Raw genomic sequence first — 24200 nt, 5'->3', positions numbered from 1 at the left:
GAGTAAGTAGAAGGAATAGTGGACTTCCTAGACTGTTTCCGTTTTTCTGCCCTTGAAACATTGAATTGGCTATCCTGGTATCATCCAAGAGAACAATTCACCATTTAAATAGATGGCACCAGCACTTGCCACTTAATATAAACAGTACCAGTTTTTCAAAATGGAAGCGAACTTCTGGCCATGTCTGGCTTGTTTTGGTGGGGAATGTTTTCAGAAGTCCACGTGGCCTCTGGAGGATCCCAGGAGCAGAAACTGGCCTCCGGAACTGCCACAGTTGCTCACCTGACTTTTAAAATTGATTTCTGGCCCTATTCCATGACCTATTCTTTGCAAAAAGGCAAAGCAGAACATAACTACAAAAGAGTATTTCCCTTCCTCCTGCTTGTTGTTTTTTTAGCCAAGTCTTTCCTGTAAATACATAAATTACTCCAACTTTACCTAATTAACTTTGTGTGAGAATTTGAGCCAGTGCATTTTTCATTGTAAAAGATGTGCAAACTGTGAAGCTGCTTCAGAAAATTTATGTAACATATTTTGCCTTCCAGAGGTAGAAGCATGCACTTCAGTTCCAGTGTTAAATTTTCACTTGTCTTGTAAGGTATGCTATTATTTTACCAACTGCTGTACTTGATGGACCTCCCACTCAATTCAGCATACCCCTGAAAACAGTGTGTCATTATCCCCTTTACCTTCTTCTTAATGCCTAAATCTCTCCCTCAGATAAGAAGACACATTTCTAATTGAAGTTTTGGGAAGAAGCACAACTTTTGATTGACCACTGGAACTGCTAAATCACCAAACTGGCAGGAAACCAAGGAGAATTAAAGTGCCATAATTGTTCAGGTAGAGCATGGAGTAGTTAGAGGGTATGGGGGAATCAACAAAGCAATTATACAAAAACATCCGTGTGTGTGTGTGTGATTCAAGTCTAAGATTACAGAAAAGATGGCATTTTCTTTTTCCAGTTAAAAAGTAATCATTTCAAAAATTGATCTTCATATTTAAAAGTACACACATCCATACATACATCCACATCTTACAAATGAACTAGATGATGTGTTGGCCCATACTATTAAACGCATGAGCCAGAAAGCAGGACAGGTAGTTTGCATCCTTTTTTAAAAATTGAGAAATCCTAATTGTAGGTGATGTGGTGGACACCAGTCCAGGTTACAAGAACCTACAGGACATTGTCCATGATGCCTTTAGGTTCCAGTGGCTTATATAGGGATGATCAGTTGCTTGATATCACAATCTGCAGAGAAAATTACAGTTACCACATCTACAGTGAAATAACTGATTAGATATGCTCATATTTTCTAGCCAAATACCTGCACACCACAACCAGAACATGCCTTTAAGAAAGATACCATGGTTGAGGATACTGAAAGGCACAGGAAAAGAAAGATCCAACAGGGTTACATTTATTTCTCCCTCAGCAGAGGTTATCCCACAGGTTTATCATGGCAATTTCTGTTGGGGAAAAACCCCAAACTACAAGTCTGAAGCCCTATTGAACTAGGTCCAGAAAATCAGTTTCAGCTAAGAGGGAATAGAGTAGGCTGGCTACCACTCTTTCAAACATCCTTTCAAAGAAGGGAATATCAGTCATTTATGAACAGTCAGATTATTGTTTCTTCTAACAAAACTGGGATAGCTGTCTCTCTCACTGAGGCATTCAGAGCCTCACAGAAGAATCAGCCCTGCCCCCCCCCCCCAGCTAGATTTAAAAAGGAATGAGGGGCAAAGTTCGCTAGACTTGACCAAACATCTAATCCACACTGTCACATCTCAATAACAGAAAGTTGTCCAACAAAATTGGACCAGCCAGAAGTAGAAACAACTCCACTGACAACATAATATTCATTATGAAATCAAGTAAAGGTGAGTGTGAGATTGATGTTACCTTCAATATATTGTATATACTCAACTATAAGTCGAGAAATTTATGCCCCAGACTTCACTCTAAAATCCTAGGTCGACTTATATGCGGGTCAATAACTAGTACCGCTTAGAAAGGACCTAAAGCAAGCTAGCCAGATGCCCTACTCTTGTCTCTCTCTCTCTCTCTCTCTCTCTCTCTGTGTGTGTGTGTGTGAAAGAGGTTCCCAGTCTGATTTGCAAGCCTTTTCTTCCCATGGAAGAAACTCCCCATTTAGCTCCACTTGCTTCCCTTCTCAGTCTGATCTGCCAGCCTCCCCATGGAAGAAACATCCTATTTAACTCAACATGCTTCCCTCTCCAGTTCAATGTGCAAGTCTCTTCTTCCCATTGGAAAAAACCTCATTTAAATCCACTTGCTTCCCTTCCCAGTCTGATTTGAAATCCTCCTCTTCCCATGAAAGAAATATCCCATTTAACACCACTTGCTTCCCTTCTCAGTCCAATGTTAAAACCTCTCCTCCAGCACCTGGGAATCAGGGTTAGGTGGTCAGGAGATGTCCAGAGAAAGAGGGATGGAAGTGGTATTTCCCCCTTTTCATCATTCCTTTAGCCACTTAAGTTTTACCCTCGATTTATCCATGGGTTATATCAAAATCCATGATTTTAACCCTGAAATCTTCCCTTGACTTATACATGAGGTTGACTTGTACACGAGTGCATACACTATTATTGTTAAATGAACCACCAAGCAGGGTGCCACATTTTCTTCATGTTAGTCTGCAATGTTATAGATATTTGTCTAATCTGATATATCTTAATTTGTGTTCTTCAATTCAATCCACAGGGAAAGATAGAAATAAATAATGTTGTTGTTGTTGTTGTTACCATTTACAGTTGGAAGGTGCTTTGAGAGAAAGTTGATATAAAGGATCTGGTAGGTCTTGAAAGGCTAGAACTGAATGATCTATTCACTGATTTCTGTGTACTCATGACTGAAGGTCTAAGTCAGACTTTGCTAAAGCCAGGAGCCTGGTTTTCACCTGCACTATCTCCCATGGGCCCCATCAGGCCTGAAATGCAGGCTGGCCCATCTAAATCAAACAGTTGTTCCCAGAGCAACAAATCCTAATGTTTGACATATACAATAATTTTATTTTGGAGCAGTTGGTGGTTCTAAAAGGAACATGGGTTACCAAAACAAAAACAAAAACAAAAAATTGTTGAGTGCATGAGGACCCTGGTCTGAACTTTGCCCATCCCCAGTCTACGTTTCTTTTGTTCTTTTGCTTATATAAGAGTTGTATTTCTTTTACACTGCAGTAAACAGCTGAAGGGCATTGCTGGCAGGTGATAAAAGCTTCAGCAGAGCTGCAAACTTCATCTCTGAAAGTTAGATTACCAAACAGTTTGCTCTCACTCTGTCTACTTCCAAAGCCATAATTTTCTCAGTGAGTTTAGAAACAAATTGGTCTGTTTTCAAAATTATTAAGTCTCTAACACTTAACCCAGAGGCACATCTCAGTGTTAATTATTTCTTCTATTTCATGTTCGATTGCTAGTATCAGGATTTTGTTTAGAAGGAGATGAATAATCTCATCCATATTTACTCAGCAGAAAACATTGACTAGGATATTATGATCTTCATGAAATATCTGCTTACTTCCATTTAAGACAACCTCTTCCAAAGTAAAACTACTTATTTCTTCATGAACTTCATAATTTAGGAAACTAAAATAGTATGAATCAACAACAACATTACATGCATTGATCAACTTGATTACACAGACTTAATCAATCAGTAGTAAAGTGCTAAAGTAGGTTTACAGGTGAACATTAAGAAAAGAAAAACAATGGCCACAGATGATCTATATCACCTTAAAGTAAAAGATGAAGGCTATGAGATAGTCAAAGATTTCCTATACCTTGACTCTGTCATTAATCAAAATGATTCTATTTCTATGATTCTATAAACACTAGTTAAGAAATCAAAAGAAGCCCCAGAAGAGCAGCTATGAAGGAACCAGACAAGATCCTCAAGTGTAAAGATATATCACTGAATAATAAAATCAGGATTGTCCATGCCATGGTATTTCTAAATACAATGTTTGATTGGGAAAGCTGGACAGTGTGTGTGTGGTGGGGAGGGGGGGGCAGATAAGAAGAGAATAACCTCATTTTGTGAATGGGTTCTAGAGCAAATTGAGCATGAATTCTCCCTAGAAAGTGAAATGACTATGCTAAAGACTGCTGTACTTTGGACATATCACGAGACAATGTGACTCACTACAAAAGATAATGATGCTCAGCAAGGTAGAAAACAGTAGGAAAAGAGAGAAATTGCCTTGGGTTTACAAGACCTGAGCAGGGCTGCTGATTATAGGGTGATTTGGAGGTCTCTTATTCATAGGGTCATATTCGTAGGTTCAAAGATTATATAATCGGATGTAAAAGATGGGTGGGGTGGGACAGGAAGCTTTTACCCTTTATCCGAACTCTACAGTATGGATCTGGACTGGGTGGTTATGCCTCTAATTTGCACAATTAGAAAAGGATCTGTTTGTATGGATTCCTTTGGACTATTGTATACTTGAAGCACCTGAGGGTCAGGACTCGAAAGTGATAAACCCCCACACTTTATGCAAGTGTCTTAAGCAGGACAGCAATAAACTGCATTTCCATTCTGGAACTTTACTTAAGAAGTCACTGCATGAGATGCCAGATGTATAAGGAAAAAGAGATTGCACTTTTGCCTGGAACTACCTGCATCTTGCTGCCAACCTTTTTCATCCAAGACATATGATGCTGCTTTTGATGTTTTGGTTGATTAGTCATGGGAAATCAGGCGAAACCAACAGGGCTTAAATTTTATATGGGCAGTTTCTTGGTAGCAACAAAGAATTAGGTCTTGATTCCCAATGATGGATTCACGTGATAATAATGTCAGTGAACATGCATTGTACTAGTGACATGGAGTGAGGATAAGTTTTGGAACAAAATGAACCTGAATAGCCTTCATTCAGTTTCATTAATCTTGCAACAAACGCAGAAAGGAAAGAAGGGAAGTCTGTAAAAGGACACTATTGCCATACTATTGCCTGGGGCATGCAGGATATCTCCAGTAGAAGAAGCTGAAGATATACTTCCCAATGGACTTCAGGAGAACAATGAAATCATGTCAGGAACACACTTTATGAGATACCCCTTCTAACTTTTCAGGATTCTAGGTAGATATTTTATTCCATTCTGTATGCTCAAACTGTGCTTTAATGTTATTTAATATTGGTAGATTACAGCTAAACAATATTTATTGTCATGTTAATAAATAGTTATTGCTTCTTTGTTGCTATAGTCATTGCATAGAGTATGTCTCATTGGCTTCATAATTGTCCTTAAAGAAGATAGCTATAAAATATAAATTGAGGCGAGGGATGCAATACAGGGTTTAAAGTTTGCGCATAGATGTAATCACTTCTCAAATGAAACTTATAGATTCAAATAAGTCTCTATCAGGATGTTTAAAGGCACAGAGCTAACTACAGCCATGTGGAAGTCACAACAAAAATCAGTGAACATACATCTTTAGGCTCCAAATGCTACTTTATGACCTACCTGTGTCAAATGTAGTCTTACTATTACAACAAATAGATCGATCTGTCTGTCTGTCTGTCTGTCTGTCTCTCTCTCTCTCTCTCTCTCTCTCTCTCTCTCTCTGTGTGTGTGTGTGTGTGTGTGTGTGTGTGTAAACAATAAAGTGAGATTGCTAGACCATTACAATGTTTCAGTTTTTCCCCCCAACATGGTTTTGAAGAATAAAAAATATATATTCTTCTTATGGTCTAGGTTGGGGAAATAATGACAATTCTGTCTCAAAGAGTCAAAAAGTCATTGCCCACAGTCTCCAATTATAATACATGCAGTTACAATACATGCTATTACTTATAATCACCAAAATTCTTACGTGAAATTTTTTGTGTGATTTCAATATTCCAGTGCCTAGATTTCTTCATAAATTGACATAGAGAAATAATTTGGGGGAGGTCAAATTATTGATGAAAGTAAAAAAAAAATCCCCCCCAAACCCTGAAATCTGAATATTTTTGGGTGTGTTTCAGAGATGCAGAAAACTCACAAACCAACATGTACATTTTAAAAGACTCAATGCCTAAAATACATATCCAATTGTCCATGTGTACCTGCAGGTGACCCATTCTGGACATCCCCACAGGTAACAAAAAACATGGGACCTTAAGTCCTGTTGTTTGTCATTGCGGCGGAACGTGCGCATGGCCAATGGTGCTCAAATCCATGGGTGGCATGCCTGTGGATAACAAGAGCCCACTGTAGTTGAAAAAATGGGCAGGCAAGCTTTTGTGAATGGAGAAAATGTACACAGAAATGCATATGGACAAAGGTGTACCCCAAAGATTTTTTTTAAAGGAAGAAATAAATGCAACAAAACACACATTAATTCCTTTGCAAGAAAAAAAATCCATTGTCTGGAAATGCATCTGAACTAAGGACAGGGTGACACTGCAGGTGAAATTCAGAGAAAGGCAGCAAAATCAAAATGCAGATCTTTCGATATCATTTCCTTGTTTCAATACTAATTTCTCAAAATCTGCAAATTTCTTCAGTCTGAGATGAAATGAAACTTGAGCTTGTTTGTTTTTGAATGCAGGAGAAATTCCAAGTGACAGATTTATCAATCCAAGCAGAGAGATCTGAATATTTAAGTTAATAAAAGTCTGGATTTGAATGTTCATATCCATGTTTATAGTGCTGAATTAGTATTCCACCTTTTTTTTGAGAGAGAGAGAGACAGCAAAAAAAAAGAGAGAGAAACTTTGACTCTTGCCAAGCAAATACAACACAGTCTACTCCATGGTGGGAATAACTGTGGCTTTTGTTAGAAATGCAACAGTGCTCAACACTAAGCGTTAAAGATATCTTGAAGAAAACAGCAATGACAGGTTTATGGAGTTTTTAGTGACTTATGGAGTTTTAAGTGACTAACGTGTTTTCATCTCTTATCCACCTATCCTAACTTGAAGTTGTAAACTGGTACTTTTAGGGAGTTTTCCACCTGTTTCGTTCTACTAAAAGTGAAGCTACTTTACTTCAGTGTTAGCTTAGCACCCTTGGAGAGTTTTCCTAACTTTAAAAGAGTTCTATTAGTAAAGTTAGGCCTGGTACATACTGGCGGGAAGCAGTGTCCTGGCGGCGATTCTAGGGTTAGGGAGTGCACACCAACTGCACATTCCCTAACCCTAGCACATCACAGTGGTGGCGTAATGGCAGCCTCCTATCCACATGGGGGCCGCTATCATGATGTAAGTGCTGCGCAGCATGTAGATGTCACTGCATGTCGCTTATATCATGAGTGGCACACTCGTGACGTCCGCATGGCGTCCCAAGAAGAACCCAGTTTTTTCGGGTTCTTTTTGGGGTGGAAGGACACTGCAGTTTGGCTGCTGTGGCATCCCTCCTGAGGAAAACTGGGTACCTCCAGTCCACCCTTTCAGGTCGGCCTGGAGAGCCCCTTTGTTTCTTACCCATTGGTTCTTTTACTCCTAGTCTGGATTGCTAGATGATGCACACAAACAGACTTTAATGCAGTTTAGTTGATGTAAAGGGGGCAAAATTTTATTACCACTTGTTTTGGATACTAACATACCATATCAAATGTCTTCTTATTCAGAATGGAAATAACAGTGTGTGTATGGCTTTTTAGTTTCTCCTGTGTTCATTGACCACCCCCCCCCCCCGTCAATAAACACAGGAGAAACTAAAAAGTCAGATTTTCCATCACTCACAGATCTTCATAGGCCTTTGGGGACTGACTGTTCAAAGAAGGGGGTGCCTTTTATGTGGTGCATTCTTTAGAATTCTTTCTTTTTAATGGTTTACTTTTAACTGCTTGTAATGTTTGTTGTTGTTTTTGATGTTGTTGTGTGTCTTAAGTTATTTCCAACTTATGGTGACCCTTATAGAGTTTTCTTGGCAAAATTTATTCAGAGAAGGTTTCCCATTGCATTCCCATGAGGCTGAAAGATTGTGACTTGCCCAAGGTTGGTTTCATGGCCAAGCTGGGAATCGAACCCTGGTCTCCAGAGTCGTAGTCCAACACCCAAACCACTATGCCACACTGGCTTGCGATTTTACTGATAGTTTAACTGCATTTTAAAATTTATCGAAAGTATTTTTGCTACATCTGTTTTAATTTTTATAATCCGCCTTGATTCTGAGATTGAGGAAAAGATGGGATATCAATAATGCTAATACTAACAAAGGAGTTTAATTTTTCCTGACTGCTATCTGAAATAAAACACTTTTATAATTGCACAAAGGTGATTTTATGTACCTTAATATGATGCAATCTCTTAACCTACTATTTTAATTTACAGGTCTGAGACATGGCCTATCTTCTCATGATTGACCAAGAACATACAGTAGTGTCCATTAGGATCATGTTGAGACATTCTGCCTTCATCCTATATATAATGCCCACAGCATTGATTCAGTTACAAGTATAGAGAAGCAGTTTGGCAATCAATCTTGAGTCTGATGAATTCTTGAAAAAATGTTTCTTTAGCACAAGCAATTAATAAAAACAGAAACAGTGAGGAATCATAAATGAAAGTGAGACCAAACCACTTTTGATTATGTGACAATAATGTAAGTTATCCATCATTAGCTGACTAGCAATCTGTCCTTGTCCAAGATAGTCTTCTCAAATCTATTTGTTTCTGCTGCTCAGTATTCCACTTATCTATCCCCGTTTTTCTTTCTATCTGCTGTGCATTTTACTTCCCTACTCCATTCTCTCTCTCTCTCTCTCTCTCTCTCTCTCTCTCTCTCTCTCAAACACACACACACACACTCCCCCATTTCTCAGCTTGATCTCTCAGTGATGAGGATTTTCACAGCCTTCATTTTCACATGCAAGAATGCATACTCTCTGTGCTTTTGTCCCTGCTGTGGGAGACAATGAAGATTTTTGCAAGGTTCTCTAGAGGACTTGCTACTTCGTGAGATCTCTTGTTGTGACGCCACCAAGTAAACTTCTCAAAGTATTTGTGAAATCTTCTGCTGTGCAAAAATGCACAAAAAATCCTGCACAATAGACAGAGCTTTCTGTGCAAACGATGCTGTCCTACACTGCAAGCATATTTTCCATACAAAATTGTGAGCTTTCCACAGAAAAACCACGTATTTTTCTGCTAAGAACAATTCCCTCCTGCAGCACTATTCCTTTCCAAGTGTTGGAAAATCCACTAATCTGCCAAGAAACAAATATTGGTGAATATTCTCTTTGCTCTTGCTCAAGAGTTCCTCCTTTTGCATTCATCAACTAACTGACTTCACTTGTTCTTTCCCACTATCCAGGGCATTGTCCTCTTTTTACCACACGTTCTGTCATATCATAGCAGGAGACATTACAAAGACATATGACAATGGGCTAAGCTGTTATGAGATAACAGTATATCTTTTCCATCTCACATAGAGGAATCCAAAGGTCTGCTTCTTTCTGGGGCACTGGATTTACAATCTGTTTGGTGGGTCACCCAGAACCACATAACAACTGAGAGACAGTATAGTAGGTAGAATGGTAATAAAATTCATAATAGGAGTGATTTGAGGATCCTCACATTGCTATTCACTTGCAAACACAGGAAGGAATGATCTATGAAATTTGATATGAAGTCAGCAGAACTTCTAGCATGTAAAATTCTTGCCTATATTTTTCTTTCATTCTGGCTCCTTCTGGGTTTTTTAAACTGGGACCTCTCTGTCGAATAGCAGGTTCCCAAAGCATCTTTCTTATATACAGTAGTTTGCCCACTGAGCATCCTTTATTTTTTACAAAATTCAGAATATTAGAAGGTTTTTTTTAAAAATAAAAGAAAGAAAGAAAGAAAGAAAGAAAGAAAGAAAGAAAGATGTAATCGGATATCTGTGCATACTTTTTATCTGCAGAAGGTCTCTTTACTCAGTTTTTAGATAGCCCCCCTTCACCTCTGACTATTTTCTTCTCTAAGATTGGCCTTTCCCTTTTAGGAATCACCTCTATCATTTTAAACCTGCTTCTTCCAAATAACATTGCCATTACATCCAGAATCCTTTCCCACATCAGTTGTAGCCATTGTCAATCACAATCTGGAAAGGAGCAAAGAAGAGAGAATGTTTAATCCTTCCCCACATACCTAAACCCCCAGTCTTTGGTTTGGGGAGTGTTGGATTGAAGTCAGATTTTTTTAAAAAAAATTCTTTCTGCTTGTGGAAAATAAAAAATTAGGTGTTTATAAATCTTCACAAATGTCATTCTTGCAGGCAAGAATCATTAATTGTATCGTTTTCCTTCTCTCTGCAATAAACGGAGTTGAAAACCATCCTGTTCAGAAAAGCCTTCCCAGGCATTGCATAATTGTCGCTTACTATTTGATGTTCTTGTGGTGCCTGTTTATTGAACCATTTCCTGTATTGCTATGTACTGTATATGTATTATCCTACTTGAGAGTATGTATTTTCCCTGGAAAATGATTAACCATCCATTATGAAGCCAAGCCCTCCCTCCAGTCCATCTACCTTGGTCCAGGCCTCGGAGGTAGAGAGGAACTGCTGGACCTCTTACCCTTTCCCTCCACCACTCCCTTCTCCTTCTGTGTCTTGTCTTTTTAGATTGTAAGCCCGAGGGCAGGGAATCATCTAACTAAAAGATTGTATGTACAGCGCTGTGTAAATTTACAACGCTTCATAAATAAAGGTTAATAATAATAATAATAATAATAATAATAATAATAATAATAATAATGATTAGTGCAATTTTCCAAGACTATCCTCACTTTGGGACTTGGCATCCAAAATACAGGGGGGAGTTCTGTACAGAAGACATATTCTACATAAAAATCTTGTATTTTCTGCACAGGAAACTTGTTTTCTGGGCAGGAACCTGTTTTCTGTACAAAAACTCCATATGCAGGTCGTTTTTTCTCCCCAGGCAAATAATAATAGGGTAAGAAAAGAAATATAACAGTCTTGATGGTTTACATCAGTGCAGAACAGACACATTCCCATGAAACTCCCATTAATGGTTTACAATAGCTTGTGGATGACTGAGTCCAAACTAATTTGGCAAAGCAGAAGTTTACTTAGTTTTGGAGATACACAGGATCAAAGATGCCAGAGCATGCAGCTAACCAATTACAAATAAGTTATTCATAATTAATTCATTTTTCCGGTAAGAAACTAATACTCACAAAATATTGCAGCAAGACTATTACGTGGTTGAAATAATGGCTAATGCTCTGCCTTGTGGTTGCAGAGGTAACAGTGACGAGATTATGTTTTGTATCATAGGGCAGTGGCTTGTACTATCCAAATGGGTTTTAAGAAACTAAAAGTAACTGTTCCAGTTTTCTGAAGACATGGGGAGGGGTCTTTTCAAAATTACAACAATAATGATGATAGCTAGCTACTTTGGAGGCTCTTGGTAGATTTTATTTATAGGAGCTATGGAAGACATGGGGGCCATAAAAAAAGGAGTTTCCTGCTTCTGGCTTAGATTAGTTTATTCTGGTGGGATCTACTTTAACAACAATAAGAAATATTTTCCCCATCATTATGTGTATATACATATGCAACTGTTACTTGGTTACTATATTTATGTGAAATATTGTCACCATTGTCTCTTAGTGAAATACCGTATATTCCGGCATATAAGACGACTGGGCGTATAAGACGACCCCCAAATTTACAACTTAAAATAGAGTATTTGGGATATACTCACTGTATAAGACTACCCCTCTCTTCCTCGATAAGTCAGAAAGGAGCTGAAGGCACACAACAACAACAGCAGCAGCAGCAGCAGCAGCAGCAGCGACAGAGGAGAAAACGGGGGGGAGGAGAAAAAAGGAGAATGAGAAAGAAGAAAAGGAGGGGAAGAGGAGGCAGACTCCACTACACTCTGAGGAAGGAGTGTGTTCCATGTTTGAAATAACAGCATACACAACATTATTTCACCCGCCCCGACAACTCCTCCCGCCCTTCCTCTTGGTGCATCTACACTTTAGAATTAATGCAGTTTGACACCACTTTAAGAGCTGCTGCTATTGGAATCCTAGGATTTGTAGTTTTATAAGGTCTTTTGCCTTCTCTGCCCAAAGAATGTGGGGCGCTGCTCCAAGCTACAAATCCCAGGGATTCTGTATGGATGGAGCCGTGGCAGTTCAAGTGGCTCCTATTGGAATCAAAGCCCAGGAAGCTTTGTGCCAAATAGAAATGCGTTAGGCTGCAACTGCACTACAGAAATAATCCAGTTTGACACCCCTTTAACTGCCCTGGCTCAGTGCTATGGAATCCTGGGAATTCTAGTTTTCTGAGATATTTAGCCTTCTCTCTCAGCAAACTTTGGTGTGACAACAAACTACAGTTCCCAGGATTTCATAGCACTGGGCCATGGCAGTTAAAATGGTATGAAACTGGATTGTCTCTGGAATGAAGATGCAGCCTAAATTGGATCCAAGACACACTGCAGAAATAATCCAGTTCAAGACCACTTTAGCTGCCCTGGCTCAGTGCTAGGGAGCCCTGGGAAGTGTAGTTTTGTGAGACATTGAGCCTTCTCTGTCAGAAAGAGCTCTGGTGCCACAACAAACTACAATTCCCAGGATTCCCTAGCACTAAACCAGGAAAGTTAAAGTGGTCACAAACTGGATTATTTCTGCAGTGTGTTTTGGACCTTGGTTATTAAAAATGCTCAAGACCCAATCCATACTGCAGAAATAATCCAGTTTGAGACCGCTTTAACTGCCCTGACTCAGTGCTAGGGAATCCTGGGAAGTGTAGTTTTGTGAGACATTGAGCCTTCTCTGTCAGAAAGAGCTCTGATGCCACAACAAACTATAATTCCCAGGATTCCCTAGCACTGAGCCAGGAGAGTTAAAGCGGTCACAAACTGGATTATTTCTGCAGTGTGTTTTGGACCTTGGTTATTAAAAATGCTCAAGGTCCAATCCATACTGCAGAAATAATCCAGTTTGAAACCGCTTTAACTGCCCTGGCTCAGTGCTAGGGAACCCTGGGAATTGTAGTTTTGTGAGAAAGAGCTCTGGTGCCACAATGAACTACAATTCCCATGCATCTGAGGAAGTACGCTTAAGTCTAGGAAAGCTGCCAGCTTTTCTTTCAGTGAGTCTCAAATGTGCTACAAAACCTATCTCTCTATCCTCATCATCACCACTATTGTTATCATTAAATCCAAATGTATCTGCAGAAGTGGACTTAAACTGGCAACACTGATATAAATAAATAAATAAAGGTTAACAACAACAACAACAACAACAACAATAATAATAATAATAATATAGACTGTATCTCTGGGGCTGGGATCTGGAAGCATGGAGGCAATTCCCTTGAAAAACCAGGGAATCCTGGGAATTGTAGTTTGTGAGGGCGAGGGGGGGCAACCACTGTCCTCTCTCTGATTGGCTGTTAGTGTGACTCCATCCAAACAGGATTGGTTGCTCTGTAGCCTGGCTCTCAGAGGGACTCAGGGGCTGAGAGAGAGAGAGAGACCCTTTTCTGAGGGTGGAGTGGCGACCACTCTCCAGCCCTCTCTCTGATTGGCTGAAAACTGTGAGTGTGTGACTCCAAAGGATTGGTTGCTCTCTAGCCAGCCTCACTCTCAGGCTGGAGGGAAGGTAGAGAGACCTTCTGCCGTCCAAGGATAGGAAGGGAAGGGAGGGAGCAAGGAAGGAAGGAAGAGAAGAAAAGGAAGAAAAAGGGAAAGGAGGGAGGAGGGAGGGAAGGGAGAGAAGGAAGGAGGGGAAAAGAAAGGGAGGGAGGGAGGGAAGGAAGGAAGGGGAAAAGCAAAGGAGGAGGGAACAGAGGAGGATGCTCCTTTGCCTTTGAGAGAAGCCTTCCCTGCCGAGGGCTCTCTTTAGGACCCAGGGGCTTTCCGGAGTACAAGACGACCCCCGACTTTGGGGAAGATTTTCCAGGGCTAAAAAGTAGTCTTGTACGACAGAAAATACGGTATCTAAACACCTCTACAATGAAACTTCCCCAGTTCTTGATCAATAGAGGTGGGTTCTCTCAGGGGACAAAAAGTAAGCACATTTACATAATCACGCTAGACCCAAAATTTAAAACTAGCTAAACCAGTTGCAGTATAAGCATATCATATATGTTAACTATATATGTTAATAGACATCATCATTCCTTGAACAAAACACTCACTAAAATATGGACATCCATACACCACGTTTCTAAAATTTCTGATATCTGAGATGTACATATTTGGGAGGTCAAATAGTTTTTGTGGTTATTCTTGTTCAACAGTAGATAAACCAAGCACATCTGGCAGGGCCATGTTTTCCCAATCAAGCCTGTTTATAGATAGCAAGGAAGTGACTGGTATCTGTTTGCCAAGCGCTGAAGTCCCATCAAGAGCCAATGTATTATTGCCATCTTTATCAACTCCACCAGGAAAATCAAATATATTCAATAAGAATCAAAAAGTTTTGGTTTTTGGAATATTTCATATTTTGGAATTCTGAATAAGGGAGACTCAACCTATAATGCCAATAATGATAAGCAAAGAAACAAACAAAAAAGTAATATATTAGTATCTAAAAATTAAATAGAGCAATAGTTTAGCAATCATGCAACTCCACATTTTTTTAATTGACTGTCTTATCCCAACTCTTGCATTATTTATAATAAAATGAGACCTGGAACACAGTCTTGCAAAGTGCATTGCTTCTGTTCAGGGTAGCAGTCTGCCAACTTCTCTTTTCAGGAATATACTATTCCATCCTCCCTGTTGTCCCATTTTCAGGTAGCAGTTGGCCAGGATTCAGTGCTTACTGAGGGTGCTCAGTCATTATTGTGCATTTTTGCAAGAAACGTTTTTTGTACTGCTGCAAATATGAGTTTCTCATATGCTGAAACTACTCCTTTGGGTAATGGATATTATCATGTTATCATTCTGGCTATATAAAAACACACAATGAAAAAAATGTTTGCTGTTAATATATAATAAGACAATTACCTTTCCCACTGATGGCAATAACCAAAACTACCTATCCTTGGTAACATATAATTTTAAATTTGGAATAAAATGTTTCATTTTGGGACAATATGGTTAGTGAAAGAACAATATATTTTGGACATGGTACAGTCAAATAGGACTTCAAAGAGCTTAAACATGGGTGGATTATACATTTCATTTTTCAGGGATAACAAACGTTCATTTGTAGAATGAAAGTATATGATGCAGAAAATGGGCTTCTGAAGCTATAAAAGGGTGCTATTTGTAAAATATCATGACTGAAGTAAGATTTTTGGGTGTGTCATCTCTCAGTTCCAGTGTTCTAACAAAATTTAAGTGCAAAACATTGGTAAAGTATGCAAAAAAAACCAACAATGCATATCTACGTACAGATGCTTATTTATTTATTTAGTGCTGCTGTCACACTACAGAATTAATGCAGTTTGACACCACTTTAACAATTCTGGCTCCATCCTATGGAATCCTAGGATTTCGACTTTGTTGTGGGACCAGACAGATCTCTCTGATAGAGAAGGCTAAATATCTCACTAAACTACAAATCTTAGAAATCCATAGACTTGCGCCATAGCAGTTAAACTAAGTTCAACTGCATTAATTCTGCAATTTAGATACAGCTTAAGACTGTCATTGTCCTTAATACAGAATTGGAACATAGGAAGTTCACTTATATCCATGTGCATTGAGACTTTCTTGTTCCTTTAGTTTTGATTTTACCTTCATAGTCAAGGTTTTGCATCCAAACTCTTTCCTGAAATATTGCCTCTTCAACTCCCTCCCCTCCCCTAGTGTTCTTCTCACTGATCATATGACTCAGATAATGTTTCAGAAACTGACTTTCACCAATTTCCACTGAGCTCTCTTTAATTATTATTCAATGGTTATAGTCTAAGAACTTTATCACACAGGGCTAAAATACAGAATATTAACAGGATACCAGTCTTTGGCTGATATTTATCACAGGATATCAAGTCTGTCTAGCTGCTGCTTTGTATTCCATTCATTGCTGTAGTGCACTTTGTCATTGATGGGCAAAACCTATCAATAGGCTCTCAGTCTTGCTACTGTTCTATGACTACCTTTGTGGAATAAGTCTCTTCCACTGCAGTTCCACTTCTCAGGAAGTCACATGGCATCAGTGGTCATGATTCTGTTTCGCTTCCCCTCTCCTACCTCTCCCTTGCAGTGATCACAACCACCAACAGCTTCCTAAAGCTGGCTGCTGTGTTCACATTCACACAGCAGCCATTTTGGGTGGTGGTTGGCAGCCACAGTCACTTGTGTAGCTGCTGGATGAATGTGCATACAGCAGCCCTGCATTTTGGGAGTGGACAGGAGGAGTGGTCACATCTGCCAACTGCCTCCCAAAGCCGGCTGCTGTGTGCTGGCAACTGTCATTGCTTGTTCCCAACCTTCCTCCCAGAAGGCAGTATTTGGCAGTGTGGAAAACTGATCATGTGATCATGGATGACTAAAGTGCTATAATGGGGAAATGTGTGATAAGAAATGATGCCAAACCTGTATGCTTCCATTCTTAAAATAGTGCGATGGTGCATAACAGCAGATTGGGGTGATAAAGTCCTAAGTCCTAGCAATATTACACTAATTAAGCATTCAGATCATTTTATCCATATTATCTTTAAATTGTGAATTTTAAATTATGGATTGTTTATTTTAATATATACTGGTCTTGTTTGTTCTTTTAAACTGATATTAAACAGATAAGAAATATCATCATCATTATCATCATCATTTTCTTTAATTGCTAGCATTCCTCTTTTCCTGGCTTGAATTTTGTTGAGCCTGTTGTCTAGGGAACAGTCACATGGTGCTTGTCTGCATGGAGGAAAAACACCAAATCCATACAGAAGCCAGTGCTGGCAGTCCTCACAATGTATGGCTGCTTCCAGGGGCTTAATCTGATTTTGCTCTGCAATAAGCAAATTTGGGTTCTTTTGGCATATGCATGGCTGAGCAGCATAGAGAAAGGGGATGGCCTGTTTTCAGAGCCACTGCCATCACTCCCTCCTGGGCACAAGCACGATGTAAAGCCTGCCCAGGACGCTGCCACTTCTGCTGAAGACAGAAATGGGTGCCTGAGCATGTGATCAACAAGGAGTCTGAGCACCTGTTTCTGTCCTCAGCAGAAGTGGAGGCATGCTGAAGACGCTTTACACAGAGCTCCTGCCTGCGAGGAAGTGGCAGTGGTAGCTCCAAAAACAGGCCACTGCCACCTCTTCATCATAGGCAGAACCTTTGTCTCAGTGCACCATCTTCTGCAGAGGTCAGAATGGGGCAACCCTACAATCAATGAGGAGGTGATAGAGTGACCCCCCTCCTTGTTCAACACATGGTGGGGCACCCCGTTCTGGCTTCAGCAGAAACTACAGCATGCCAAGCAGACTCTTGCATGGAGTTGCTTGGCCAGCAAAGCTGCAGAGGCAGTGGCAGCACTGAAGGGGATGGGCCAGCAGGCCAGTGCAATGTTGGGGCAACCCTACATAGTGTACACTACGACGTGGCACCACACTGGTTTAGGCCTGGTGCTTGTGATTGGCATCGTGATTGGTCCAAGGGCAGTCTGGGGTGTAATGCTCCACACTAGCAACAGATTACACAGATGGTATAGACACATTTCTTGGAGGCATATTCACTTGTTCTGGGATAACAGACAAACAGCTACAGAGAGATACCTTTCATTTCATGAAATACTGGGCTAATTTAAACTTATCTGGGGAATGGGAATAAAAAGTCCTTCTAAATTCTGGGAATTCCCTGAGAATATTTCAGGATGGGGAAAAACATCATGTAGACCTCCAAAAACAAAACAAAACAAAAATAGAACGGAGAGGCATAAAACTAGGGACTCTAGTTATTCCAGTCTGCCTGGATGACCCTAAATAAACAATCAGATATAAAGCAAATGAAAGTAAGCAATGTGTAGAAAGCACCAAAAGAGCTAGTGTTCATGAATAACCCTATGTGGAAAGTAATCAGTCATAAAAAGACTAAAATAAGGAGGGAGGAGGTTGTGTAGACCCTCTCAGAGAGTGTTTTGTGATCCAGGGAGCTACCACTGAGAAGGTTCTGTTCTGGTTCTTCCCAATATAACCTCAGACAGTGATTGAACCATGGAGTAAAGCATCATATACGGAAGATGTTAAACCAGTGGGTATAATCATATGGCAGTAATGTTTTCATTTATTTCTGGGGGACGTTTCTTCAGTTACAAGTGATGGTCTTTTCCTCCCTTTATCACAAAAATAACATCATCAACATGCCATTAAAGCTGAAATGTATCTAAATTAACATAATGGGATATTAAATACTTAAGTCTATTGAACATGTCTCCACAGATTTCTCATTTTCATGCTCTTTCTTTTTCTGCTCTCCCCACAGCAGATTTTAATTTCCCTCCAGCCTAAGTGAGGAAAAATAATTTTGACAGTGTCTTTCTGTTAGGCAAATACAGAACTGTGTGTTATAGTCATATGCATTTTGTCAGTTTCTTTGGACATAATTATGTTAATGTGCCAGGGGTGACTTTTCCCTGTGCAGATTTGTTACTGGTGGAATCAACATTTCTGGTTATCTATTAGACCAGTTTCATGCAACCAGAGACCTAGCTGAAGTGGGTTGATTCTCCCCCCCCCCACACACTTTCACCAAGGTCAACCTTCTGCCTTCCCCAACAGCAAAATTCATATCAACCTTTCATTCCTGACAATATTTTATTTTGCCCATATGCCAAGATAAAGATTTCAGAGCTGCTGCCTCAAATAAGTTAACCTTCATTTAGCAAAAGGAAAAGACAGCCCTGGATCGGAGAGGTATGAAACGTCTTTGCAATTAGTCCACTGGGGAGGAAATGCCATATTTCTACCATTTATCTTGAGGTTTATAAACAGTTTGTTTTCTCCTTAAAATATCTTAAAATATGCAGTCACAATCGGATGTTGCTCAGGCCATTTGGAATGGAACAGGAGTTCTATTTGTGTCCAAGATTCTGAGGCGGGATACAGACCGCCACTTTGAGGCGGTCTCCCGCCGGCGCCATTTGCTCCGCGTGGGAGCCGCAGCAGCCAAACCGCGTGGCTCCCGCGCGGAGCAAAAAAGAAGCTCCATTTCGGAGCTTCTTTTTGCGGCACCTCTATGACGTCACGAGGCGCCGCTGGCGCATTCGCGACGTCATAGGCGCCGCGACACGTCTGGACACTATGCGTCCAGTATGTAAAGATGGCGGCGCCCATGTGGAAGGGGCGCCGCCATCTTGTACGTATTGTATACATATTAGGGTTAGGGGGTGCGGAAGCACCGCCCCTTCCTAACCCTAGTACGTATACAATACGTACTATATGGCGGTTTGTATCCCGCCTGAATTTTCAATTCAGAGTTGGAGCTTGGAAAAATTACTTGTTTGGACTACAATATCCAGAATCCCAAATGACTGCTAGTTGGGAGATACTGGGATCTGTAGTCTTTAAAAAGCTCTGTATTTTGGAAGTTTTGCTTAAGGTGCGAGGTTTAAGCATAGCCTAGAGAGCACCATAGGGATAGGCTTGTTAAACCCCTTTTCAGCTGCAGAAAAAAATACATCAGGGTTAGGCATTCATTTGGCAATTGATGAAAAAAAATTAGGACCTGCAACAAAATGTTGCACTATGGTTCAGGATTTTAGTTACCCCATTCCCTCCACCTTCTGGTTTTCTTGTTCTCTTCCCACCTAAATTCAGCCAGCCAGTATTCTCTGTCTATTGAATATGCTCAGCCTTCATTCAGCTTCAAGTGAGTGGGCAATCTTGGGTTTTTTTCCTTTAAGGGTTGTTCGGGGGGTTAGGGGTTTTGAGGGGAGGCAAGCTGTCCCTATGGAATCCTAAAACTTCCCACAAGTCATCTGGTATCTCTCCCTTCTGTGTGATTAGTGCCAAGTTGGCTTTACAAACACTGACACATCAGAAAAATATAATGACTGGAGTCTATGAGGTTCAGTTTTCACTTTATTTCAGAGTGAAGGCACAGACTAACTTTCCTTAATATCTCTTTATTATTCATTCACAGTATATGGGCAAGGGAGTGAGTGTTATAACACTCTGCATACTCAGCAACTATCTTGATTTGGCAAGGATATTCCCAGTTAATCCTCTGTAGCCCCACTTTTTCAGATGCTGTTAAAATCTCCCCACTTTTCTGTCCTCTTCCCACTTTCAGTCTTTGTCTTCAGCTTACTCCAATCATTGCAAACTGAATTCAAAGTGCTAAAACAGTTTGCACTCAATTAAATTGGTAGTAGGGAGATTAAAGGGAGGGAGGGATTCTTGCCCTTCCCAGTAGACTCAGGCAAAACCAAACTGCTGCAGCCTCTTCTACCTTTTGTGTTTTTCCTTGATAACTTCTGCTCTCTTGAACACATTTAATCCCGCCTCAATCCACCTGGGAGGGGTGGGAAAATATAAATTTCATTATTATTATTTATTATATTTTTAAGTTGCTTGGTCACAAGTGTCCCAGTTTTCATCTGTGAAATGTTGGAGGGTATGCAAACTAGCCACAGCAGAGTTCGCTTCTTATTAACTTTATTTATAGTCCAAGATATACATTTATTTATTTCTCCCCCGCCCCCCAAAGACCGGTACTCAAGGCAGAATCAGCATTTCTAATTAACTACAATTATTATCTTCTCAGATGGACTCAAATTTGGGATATCCCTGTAGCATGCAGCGGAAATGTAGGCCTCCAGAGGGAGAGCTGCCATTTATTTTTTATGGGGGCTAGCACTACCACATATGCACAGCACAGTTCCCCAGAACAATGCAATATTTGTGGCAGTTGGGCAGATAAAAGCAAAACCTTCTTCTCAAGCTTGCTAGCTATAGCTAGCAAGAGAAGAAATTAGGGACCCCTTCACATTACACAGGTATAGCACTATGATTCCACTTTAACAGCCATGGCAATATCCTATGATGGGCTCTGTAGCTTGGTGATCTTCCCTTCCTGCCGGAGTTGAAAAACCTGTTCCATAAGGCTTGGACTCTTCTGCATAGGAAATCTGAGTTCTCAGGCAGCTCCTAGGGCTGCAAAGAGGAGGAAAAGGGAAGAAAGTCTTGTGGTGTAAACAAATATCACACTCAATTGGCAATTATTGTCAAAAATATAATTATTCTGATTATTATTTTTAAATCCCATTTTACATGCACAGTGCTGTGATGAGCTGAACATTCAAATACATCATAATGAAAATATATGTCAGACGTAGCACTAAGGATGTCCCATGTACAAAATTTCCAGAAAAGGATTTAATGGCTTCCTTTATTTCTGTCTTGAGTAAGCAAGGTGCCCTTTCTTATGTCTTTCAGAAAACAATTAACCTTTTGTCATGTGTACAAATGTTTGAAGCGGTCCCATGAGGTTCAATGTATGATTTATAAGGGGAAATGTCCAAAGTTAATTAGTATAAAATGATAATGTGCATACTGTCATACCCAGCATTGAGTTGCATGACTATCTGAGTACCATATTATGAGGCTACTTACACTGCACACATATGTCTCATGCCTTAGAGGTTTCCCACCTCATCTCTAGGGAGCCTGTGAGTTAAGTCTTCACAGCAAAAGATTCCTACTAAAACAGCTTGCATGGCAGCTCACATTTGTGGTATATTTAGACCTACATGATAAAGAATGTAGGACATTGTCACTAAATGTTGAGTTCAGAAAAGGTGACACACTAAATATTTTAAACTGGTGTTACATTTAATGTGAGCTAGTGTTAGTTTCTATTTGTATCATATATACCTTCAGTTTTCCTTGCCAATCTGCAGTCAGGTCTTGAGGGTTTGTACTCTTCCAATTTTAGTTTGTTTTTATTTTTATTTTACTGTTTTAGCTTCTTCTTTTATGTGCTCTTGTCCACGATACAGCTAATTGTTGTTTACCACCAGGAATTTTTGTAGAAAGACGTTCTATTAAAAAAATAGTAAAGTAATTAGTTCATATATAGTTTAGCCTCATTTCAGCCAATAGATGAATGTCAGGAAAGGCCAGTCTCAGGAATGATCACATTCTGTTTAACGTGCCTTCTACCTGATGAGATAGAGGTGTCTTTAATTTTAAAAATGGGTCTTATTGCATTCACCCATGGACGGATGAATGCAGCCAGTATACAGCCCAGATGCCAGCCAGACTTACTCTGTGGCTTTTGGGAAAGCATGTCTCTAACTTGTCAGGTAGATGGCACATTAAACAGAGTGTGATAATCTCCTCAGTCTTTACATACATACACCCGGAGGGGGGGGGGACTATACTCAATACTAAAGAAGATACAATAGAGCTAGAAAAGTTTCAGAAGTGTCCAAACAGATCAAAGAGCTGTCAAATTCCATACAAAAAAGGACAGAGCATTTGATTTGTGGCCAATCAGACTTTCTCTACTCTACAAAATAGCAATTTCTGGAGCTATAGGTTTTGTTGGGTATTTCCAGAATACACAGACACCACAGTTGTTCAGATTCTAATTGACTCCTAAGAGACTATTTATAATATTTTTAGGGAAATCTAAAGTTGGTTATTGGAAGAACAGAGGGGTAGATCCATTGCCACATCCCAAGACTTTCTTGGGTTCTTCTTAATTTTGTTAGTTCCAGACAAGCATAGCTAACGTATTCATGGTTGAAGACCATTAGAAGAACCAGAGGGATTTGAATCTGACAAACTGCAATCTCTTGCCCATGCCCATTCACCTCCAAGAGGCTTGTTTCAGACATTCTTCAAGCTACCAACAGCAGGAGTATTGATGTTCCTGCTACATTTCTATCCACAGAACTTTCAGCACACTGCTTCTGCAGAGAGAGCCCTCATCAGCCCATGAAAACCCCTTCTTTCTTTTTAAGCAAAGCCTGAATGCTACTGTCCGGGAATGCTGCCAACACAGACACACACAGCTGATAAGAGCCTGCTCGGCAAAAGGTAGACACACCAAGCTGCCAAGAAGCAGTTCCTCCAGCAGCAATGCCAAACGAAGTCTGAAGAGAGTAAGCCACAAGCCAGTCCAAAATTCAGTATTATAGAGATCAATACTACCAGTCCAGTCTGAGGTCAAGAATACCAGAGGGTCAGTCAGTGAGTCCAGTCCGAGGTCAAGGATTCAAAGGCAGACAAAGGTCTATGACGTAAGTAGTCAGGTCCAGCAGTGTTCGCTAATGAGAAATAATAGTCTCTGACAAGAGCGCTCAGCATCTGCCAGGTGCCTTATATCTAGCTCCCTTATCACAGCTGCTGATTGTCTAATGAGCGTTTCTCAGCAAGCCTCTTAGAACGCTGAAGGCAAACCCTTTCTGATCTCCTCTGGCTAAAAATAGGAACCTCAATGCTCTGCTGCTCTATGTCTCCAATGTCTGGCACTTCTACTGGGGCAAGGCTGGGCTGCTGAGCTCCACTGGAGGAGATCCCACAGAGCTAGGGTCTGGCTGAGCCAAATCCACTGGGGCTGGGAGAGCAGAGCTAGGGCCTGGCACAGCCTCAGGTTCCTCCTGCACCTGAGGAGCCAAGTCCTCTTCATCGTTCTCCGAGTCCTCCTTGTGGCTGGCCATGATAGCTACCTACTTGTGTTACAAACTCCATTCTTAAATTGAAGGCACTGAAAAGTTTGTGCCATGCAAGTCCAATGACTCCCAAGAAGCAGGGCCAGTGCATTTTAGGAAGTGTAACCCAAAAAAGTAACTTTTTCAAGTTCTTTGCATAATATATAAGTGGTGGTGTTTTTGTTTATGGGGGAGACTGGTCTGAGACATTGGACCAGAATAGCAAATGACTGTTGGTATTTGTCCGTTTTGGGTGCTGATTGTGAGGACAGCTTGTCCTTGATCCAGAAGCCCCTATGATAAGCTGGGTTTTCCTGTCAATGCAGACAGCCTTATTTGTTTCAGCTTTCAGAGTTCCACACATGCAATAAGGGTATATAAAGGGAGCTTTTGGGAACATTGAGCATCTCTTGTGCATGGAAAGGTCTATGCATGCATCTGACCCCAAAACTTTCAATCTAGAAGTTTAGGTTTTAAAAATAGAATGATCATTATTATAAAATAATAAGTACATCTTTAAAAAGCCCAGAAAATCAACAAAGCATGAAAATAGAAAAAAATATTGAAAGTTTAGTTTTTGACAGGCAGATTGCTCCTCCCCCCAACCTTTTCACATATATTCCTGAAGAAATTTGTGACAAATGTTTATTTAATAGTTCACAGACTAGTGGG

Source organism: Sceloporus undulatus, chromosome 3 (assembly GCF_019175285.1).
Source record: "Sceloporus undulatus isolate JIND9_A2432 ecotype Alabama chromosome 3, SceUnd_v1.1, whole genome shotgun sequence".
NCBI lineage: Eukaryota > Metazoa > Chordata > Lepidosauria > Squamata > Phrynosomatidae > Sceloporus > Sceloporus undulatus.
The sequence above is the reverse complement of the archived record's forward strand: the minus strand, read 5'-3'. Positions refer to the sequence as shown.